Source organism: Tupaia chinensis, unplaced genomic scaffold (genome assembly GCF_000334495.1).
Source record: "Tupaia chinensis unplaced genomic scaffold, TupChi_1.0 Scaffold000355_1, whole genome shotgun sequence".
NCBI classification, from domain to species: domain Eukaryota; kingdom Metazoa; phylum Chordata; class Mammalia; order Scandentia; family Tupaiidae; genus Tupaia; species Tupaia belangeri.
The window spans coordinates 4,004,520-4,011,612 of NW_006159850.1; the positions used below are offsets into that span (position 1 = coordinate 4,004,520).

The 7,093-nt window shown below is 55.7% G+C and overlaps 1 long non-coding RNA gene across 1 annotated transcript; it reads left to right on the top strand.

Moving 5' to 3' along the window:
* The first annotated feature begins 68 nt into the window (after positions 1-68).
* Positions 69-3,326, top strand: LOC114008550 (uncharacterized). Its single transcript, XR_003550070.1, has 2 exons — positions 69-263; positions 2,756-3,326. It is a non-coding gene; the product is annotated as an uncharacterized LOC114008550 (long non-coding RNA).
* Positions 3,327-7,093: the final 3,767 nt, after the last annotated feature.

A 7,093-nucleotide genomic window follows, 5' to 3' on the forward strand; every position in this document is an offset into this window, starting at 1 on the left:
GGCGGCGCGCACGGGCGCGCACGGGCGCTGCGGGGTGGGCGCCTGCTCTCCCCGCGGTCCCCGGAAGGTCCTGTTCGGCCCCGTGCCCCAGCAAAGGCAGGCCGCAGTCAGCGTCGTGATACCCTGGGTGTCACATTCTGCCCAGGACGGGACAGGCCCCGGCCTTCGTGGGACAGACTCGTGTGCTGAGACCTGGGTGCTGGCAAGAGGGCACCAAGGTGGCAGCGTCCTCGCTCAATCTGAGCTAGAACGTCCACCCAGTGGTGAGGCCTGCGCTGACGCCCCGCTCAAGTCACTCCTCCGGTCTCTTCCCGCTCTTAGCAGTGTTCAGCATTAAATAATTTACTCATTCCACTTAGGTCTCTCTTCCCCACAAGAAAGCCTCCGTCCCGGATTTATGGTTGCCTTTTTCCCCCAAGGCAGGCACACAGTGGGAGCTCTGTATTTGTCGTGGTGAACTTCTCACCTTGAAGGCACACTCAGTGAAAGAAGCCAGAAAGACAGACAGGCTCCTCCAGGGGTGTGAGGTGCTCGGCCCAGGCCCATCGCTGGAGGCAGAAAGACTAGGGGTTACCAGGGCTGGGAGCTGGGGTGGCTGCTGAAGGCTAAGAGGTGGCGTTTTATTTGGGGGATGATAGTTCTGAACCAGCCCTGGTACCTGCCGGGCTCCGCGTACTGTAGCCCACTGAACTGTATAGTTTCGAAGGATGACTTTGATAGTTGTGAGTGATGCTTCAATCATGCTGTTAGAAAACAAAATCAGACAAAAGCGTGTTTCTCCCTGTCTTTCTAGCCCCTGCCTTCTTGGGGAAGGGTTCAGAATGTCTTTCAAAGTTGCACAAACAGGGCCAGATGCGGACACTGAGGGTAGGCCAGAAAAAGGGAAAATGGAAGCGCCCGCCTTCCCGCAGCGGCTCAGCGCTGACCTTTCTCAGAGCTGGCACTTACATGTGGGACCAGGGCTGGCACCTGATTTCCAGGGCCCAGTGCAGAGTGAAAATGCAGGGCCCCTTGTGCAAAAAGCAGTCTGTTGGCCACAGTGGTTCTTTTGATTGGCTGTTTCATGCATGCTCGTTGGGTGTGGGCTCCTGTGGGATACACGTAGACCTCTCACAGGTACCTGTGTGTGATCTGGTGGGTAACGGTCTTCCTGCTCCTGTGCTCAGGCCCCCACCAGTGACAGTGACTCTGGGGCAGGGCCAAGGGAGCTGAGTAACCAAGAGCCTGGGAAGGGCAGGGAGGTGAGGGGGGTCTGAGTGACCTGGGTCTAAGCCCTCCAGCACACGCCCCATTGTTCCCTCCTATGCCACTTACACAACACAAATGCAGAGATGAAGTGATTAAGAATGTCAACAATTGGGACCAGCAGTTAGTATAATGGCTATGTCGCTGGACTCCCATGTAGTCAACCACGGTTCGAGTCCTGGACCCGGTGGCTTAAACTTATGCCGGCGTGGCCATCCCCCCGTGGGGGGGGGCGTGATTTCTTGCATTCTGTCTCTGTCTCTCTGGCAAGCACACGTGCCATATAGCAAAACCCTCTACAAAAAATAAATAAATAAATAAAAAGAATGTCAATAATCTAGACTGGAGTTAAACCCCAAGTGCAGGGCCTTGCTGGGGGGGGGGTGCATAACTGCACGCACACACCCAGGAAGCCAGCCCTTGCTAGAACAACTGCCAGTATCCCTAAAGAGGCCCACTCGAGGTTCAATTATTTCCATCCTCAACAACTTAGTTCAAAAACGAAAGGCACAGGAAAATGCCCAGTGTAAAGAACGCGCCACCCAGACACAGGAAATAGCAAAACAGAGGGGATGGCCTAGACAGGTCAGCCTCGGGTGATCCTGGGTGATGCACAGGCCTCTGGCTAAACACTCCACTAGCCCACCTAATTCTTATACTAACCGTATGGGTGAATACTATTGTTAGTCCCACTTTACAGATGAGGAAACTGAGGTTCTGAACAATTAGATGACTTGCCCAACATCACAGGGCTGGCCTGTGTATGGCAGGACGAGGAAGCCAGGCTGTCTCGTGCAGCCCCCAGCCACCCAGTTCATCAGAAAGGCTGCCAGCGGCTCTCTTGCAGGGTGCCCGAGCTGGCTCTGACCGTGCCTGGTGCCTGGAGGTTGCGGTTGTTACTGAGGGAGGCAGGGAAAGGAGGACCTCTCTGGCTCCCTCTCAAGACTATTTGGAAGCGGGTACGCGGAGCTGCTGCCTCCCCACCTCCACTAGAACAGCCTGGAAGAGGCAACCCCACAATAACTGCTATTGCAGCTGCAGCTCTTTCCTCTAGGGTGCCCCCTAGAGGAGGTTGGGAGGAGGAGCTGGGGTTGGTTTCCTAAATACTCTTTCTTTTTTCTTTTTTTTCAAGAGGTTTTTGCTATAGGGCATGCGCGCTCACCAGCCAGCCAGAGAGAGACAGAGAGACAGAAAGCGAGAAATCACCCTCCAGGGGGTATGGCCACGCCACAATCCATTCTCCATTCTCCTCTTGGGATCTTGGGCACGCACGCACACATGCCCGGCGTGAGTTTTAAGCCACCGAGTCCGGGATGCGAACCGCGGTCGACTACGTGGGAGTCCAGCGGCATAGCCATTACGCTAACTGCTGGTCCCCTCTTCTATTTTTCTGATTTTGTTAGAGGGTAAGTGCACTCTGGAGAGAGACAGAGAAGAAGGGGAGGGTTGAGAGTGCACCCCCGTGGGAGACAGTCATGCTGTAATCCCTCTCCCCCATCTCTCCTTTCAGGATTTTGGGCACACGCACGAATGCAACCAGCATGTTTTTCAAGCTGCCGGGACTCAAATCTTGTGGTCAACCATCTGCAATCCAGCTGTCTTAAGTCAAAACACGTCTGGCTGACCCGGTCGTGTCTGTGAGGAGTTCGATTAACTGGGAGGCCAGAGGACAAGACGCAGGAAATGCCCTGCAGAACTGGAGCAGCAAGTGGGAAGAGCCACGGCTGGAGTTGGGCCCAGACTGTCCCTGGCAGCACTTTCTACCCGGCCTTGGCCTACCCAGGATTGTGTGCCCCTCCGTCCACATGTGAACCCTGCCCTGGCTACTCCCCTGCTATGTGAACTGGACCCCCACTACCTCAATTTACTGTGCCTCAGCTTCCCCATCTCCAAACGAAGTAGCATTTACATCTGTCTCGTGGTGCTGTCCCAAGAGTTTAATGAAGGGACGACCACTTTGAGCAGCGCGCACAGCTCCATGAATGCTAGCTGTTCCCGACGATGCCAGATGCTCTTCCAATCAGAGACGTGTTCTTGGCTTAAGCTTTTGACTCCACTTACAAAAATCATTTGGAAATAGACTTTGTTTTGTTTAGTTTTTTGAGAGATTTTTGCTACAGGGCATGTGCGTTTGCCAGAGACACAGAGAAAAAGAAAGTTAGAAATCACTACCAGGGGGATGGCCACACTGCAATCCCTTCTCCTCCATTCTCTCTTGGAATTTTGGGCATGAATGCACACATGCCTGGGGTGAGTTTCAAGCCACCGGTCTGGGACTCAAATCATGGTAGACTATGTGGGAGTCCAGCGATGTAACCGCTACGCCCTCTGCTGGTCCCAGAAGTAGATGGTAATCTTTAATACCTAGTGCTCCTCTGCTTCAGGCACTCTTCCTTCCTTCCTTCCTTCCTTCCTTTCTTTTCTTTCTTTTCTTTTCTTTTCTTTTCTTTTTTTTAAAAGATTTTTGCCGTAGAGTACACCCGATGGCAGGAGAGAGAAACCAAAAAAGGGAAAGTGGGAAATCACTCCCAGGGGGACGGCCATGCCACAGCCCCTTTTCTATTCTCCTCTCGAGATTTGGGGCATGCACGCACATGCACCCCAAATGATTTCCAAGCTGCTGGGTCTGGAAATCAAACCACTGTCAGCCACGTGGGAATCCAGCGCCTTAATCGCTACAGCACCTGTGGCCCCAGGCACTTTTTCAAGATCATGTTTTGATTCAAGGGAGAGGAGATACCTGCCCCTAGACAGAGGCATGGAGGAGGCAGAGAAAGCAGGTGTCGGGCAGGAGGCTGAGCTGGCTCTTAGCTTGGGCTGTGCCGGGTCAGAACCGCTCCTGGCAGCGTCACCACAGAGGTCCCTGACCAGCCCCGTGATGGCCACAGCCTGACTGCTCCACGGCTCACTGGACCAGACCGTGTTTCTTTCTTTTCTTTGTTGCCAAGTGTTAAAACAAAGTGGTTTAGCAACTTGGCATTTCAAGGTTGCAAACCTGGCTTGGGCCCAGCCTTGGTAGGGTAACGCTGAGCCAGCAACGTCTCTTCCGGCCTCTCCGAACCTCGCAGAGGTAAACCGGCCGCGTGGACCACAGCCTCCCAGAGTGCTCACTGCTGGGGAAGCCAAAGGCAGTCACTTGCACCCAGGCACGCCGCGCCCCAGCCACGCCTCGCCCCAGCCATGCCTCGCCCCACGCCGCCTGCCGGGCTACATTTCCAAAGTCTCAGTGATCAGTGAACATCGAGCCTGTGGGAAGGGCAGGCCCTCAGGCCTAGAACTGTGCCCTATCAGAGGAGGCCCAGGCACCGGTGGCTGTCTCACTGCCACTGAGATTTTCACAAAGTGAAGCCTCAGTTTGTCATCACACTAGTCCTTGGGAGGTGCCAATGATGACACAGACACACAGATGTCTCGGTCACCGTGGAAAGTTCCAGGATGGCTTCCCCAGCACAGCATGACTGAGCAAGTCACTTACCGCGCTGGGTCTGGTCTCCTCTCCTGCTAAACGGAGCTAGTGTGCTCACCAGCACATACTTACCAAGTGCTTGCCACACCAGGTACCCTCCGGGTGCCAAGGACACACTGTTGAACAGCATTTTAAAAACCCACCCCCATGGAGCCAGGCTCCTTCAGGAGGCAGCAGGAGGTCTGATCTCTAAGGGTTTTTGGAGGATTACACAGGATTGAGAAGGAGAGTACTTAACACGGTGCCTGCACCTTCCAGGTGTCCGCTGCTGTAATATAGAATATATCGTACAATATTATTCCTAGTAATCCTCCCAGCCCTGGCCCCCACAGGTTTGCTGCTCAGGATGGTAAACATAACCTGCCGGCCTCCCCTTTCTTTTTCTTCCTTCCTTCCTTCCTTCCTTCCTTCCTTTCTTTCTTTCTTTCTTTCTTTCTTTTTTTTTTTTTTTTTGAGAGAGATTTTTACTATAGGGCACATGCACTCACCAGAAAGACAGAAAGAGACTGAAAGCAAGAAATCACCCCCCAGGGGAATGGCCATGCCACAATCCCTTCCCTTCTTCATTCTCCTCTCGGATCTTGGGCACACACACACACACACACGCCTGGCATGAGTTTTAAGCCACCAGGTCCAGGACTAGAACTGCAGTCAACTCGGCGGGAGTCCAGCGACGTAACCACTACGCCATCTGTTGGTCTCGTGCCTGTCTCCCCTTTCTAACCTACACCCGTGCAGACAGTTTTGGTGGGTCACCACACACTGCCTCCCCGAGCTCAGGGGTGCCATGGGCTCCTGGAAGGAGAGCACCAGGCAGCAATGACAGGAACAGCTCTCTAAACCCACCTCTACCTCTTCAACGCCAGCCCCTGCCTTCCCCGAAAACTGTCCTGCGCCTTCCCAGCACCGGGACCTCTTAGGTCCTGTCTGCAGAGTCCTGGGCCTGCCTCTCCTTAGGGAGACAGCCAGCCAAGGCTGGTACCTGGTCAACTGAGCAGCTGCTCCTGCGCTGGCCTGGGGGCCCTGGCTGCTGCCTGCAGAGCTGAGCGGAGGCTGGCTGTGCTCTCAGCAGGGCTCCCGGAGTTCTGATCAGCTCCTCTCCTTGATTAAAAAAAAAAAACCAGATTGTTTCTGGGCAGACAGTCCCCTCCACAAAGGGCTGAGTGCCACCCAGCCCCTGCCTCTGAAGTGGGAGAGACAGAACATGAACACGCATTGGCAATGCAGTGTGATAAGGGGTGGGCAGAGGCTGGCCCTGGGCTGTGGGAACCCGAGGGAGGGAAGAACAGGAGAACGCAGGGTTCCGGGGAGTCTGCCCCGCAGAGGGACTGCCCACCCGGGGCTGCTCCCTCCACCGCCTACAGCCGGACTCTGAACTGCTTGTCCTGGTCCCTCCGCTCCCCACCAAGGGCAGTGCAGACCCTGGCCTGACCCGCAGGCCTGTGCTCTCAAATCTTCGCCCTCTTGGCTTTGCTGGGAGCAGCCATTCAATCACGTGTCCGGTACACGCGTGCTGGAGCAGCGGTGGTACTGCACTCTGCCTCCCTCCACTCTCCAGCCTCTCTGAGCCTGTCCTGGGGGTTGCTGAGGCCCCTTACATGGTAAGGGCACAGCAGGTGACCGGGATGCTGAGGCAAGTGCCTAAGACAGGCTTGGGCTGCGGCCAGCACACCACACACTCCCAGCTCTGTATCCCCGGGACTTTTGCCGCTCACGCTGCAGGCATAGTAAATTCCATGGCACCCTGGGATGAAGCTTTATTTGCTCACAACATAGAAATATTAGGAAGGGCCACTTGCGCTGTATTTGAGAAGGTAAGTGGGGCATCACCAGGCACCTGAGCCGGGAAGGGGGATCCCAGGCAGAGGGAACAGCGTGTGCGAAGGCCCAGAGGAGTGAAGCCGTATTCTGCGTCCAGGAAGGGCCAGGGTTGGCACACGGGGTGCTTGCAGGGAACTGCGGCACATGGAGCAGGCAGGAGAGCACGGACCGCAGGAGGTGGGGCCCTCAGCGCATGGACCTGGGGTCTGAGGTCCACAGGCAGACCTCGTCCCCACCCTCAGTGCACATGTGCTGCGGGCCTCGATCCTGTCAGCAGCTCGAGTTCCTTACTATCACCCGGGCTCTGTGCAGGCCGCGCCCCACCCTGAGCTCTGGGCCCCCTCCTCCTGCCATGTTTATCAGTGCCTTGGCAGGGGGCCGACTTCTTATCCTGAAAACACCAGGAAGGTTCCAGGCCCCTCCCTTTAGGGGCAGCCTACAGCCACAGCTAACCAACAGCAGGGCGTGAAGGCCTCAAGGCCAACGGGGGATGTGGTGGGGCTCTTCACGCCCGGGGCCATCCTCCACTGGCTGGGCTAAGCCGGTCTCCAGCCCGGCTCC